This window comes from Grammomys surdaster, unplaced genomic scaffold (genome assembly GCF_004785775.1).
Source record: "Grammomys surdaster isolate TR1022 unplaced genomic scaffold, NIH_TR_1.0 654, whole genome shotgun sequence".
Classification (NCBI taxonomy): domain Eukaryota; kingdom Metazoa; phylum Chordata; class Mammalia; order Rodentia; family Muridae; genus Grammomys; species Grammomys surdaster.
Window position 1 is genome coordinate 71,049 of NW_021605073.1, and position 760 is coordinate 71,808.

A 760-nucleotide genomic window follows, 5' to 3' on the forward strand; every position below is an offset into this window, starting at 1 on the left:
CCAGTGTTTACTGAGGCTCTTCATTTTTAGAGAGTAGGAATATGTAATTGAAATAGATAAATGTCAGTCTTCATTGTCCTTATCATCTAGAGGGCATAGATAACAAGTGATAGCTTTATAACATGCTAGGGGATGAGTGTTAAGGAGACTCAGTGCTGATAATAGGGTTTATTTGTTGACTCCTCTTGTTCTTTGTCTTTCCTCATTTACAACACCCTTAGTCAGAACCTAGTTACATAACAAGTCTTGGTCTCTAGTAGGACAAATCCCTTTACTACATACCTCGGTTTCTACAAGTCTTTTCTATTTCATGGATACTCAAATTGGCTGCTGTGCTGAGACTGACAGACCATGAACCAGTAATTCAATCCCAATTTTTCAGCAAACTGTCTTTCCTCTTGAGATCCTAGCAGGATTACCCTGGGTGGCACTGATTTTATGATAACTCAAGCACTCTGCTCAGATTATTAACTTTGTTTAAATGCAAGTCTTATTTACCACAGGATGGCTAAACCCCCTCATCCTGTTTTTCCAGGGTGACTAGGGGCAGCAGTAGTAAATACTAAGACATTTTTGATAGGTTGTTTCTCTGCCATAGGTGAAATGAGCCAATTTATGCCAGATTAGATTATATTAAAGGCAGGTTTATTGGGAAGCTGCTCTTGGGTGGGCAAGTTCACTGGCCCCAAGGGAGAAGGTGGGTAGGAGAGGGAGAGAGAGAGAGAGAGAGAGAGAGAGAGAGAGAGAGAGAGAGAGAGAG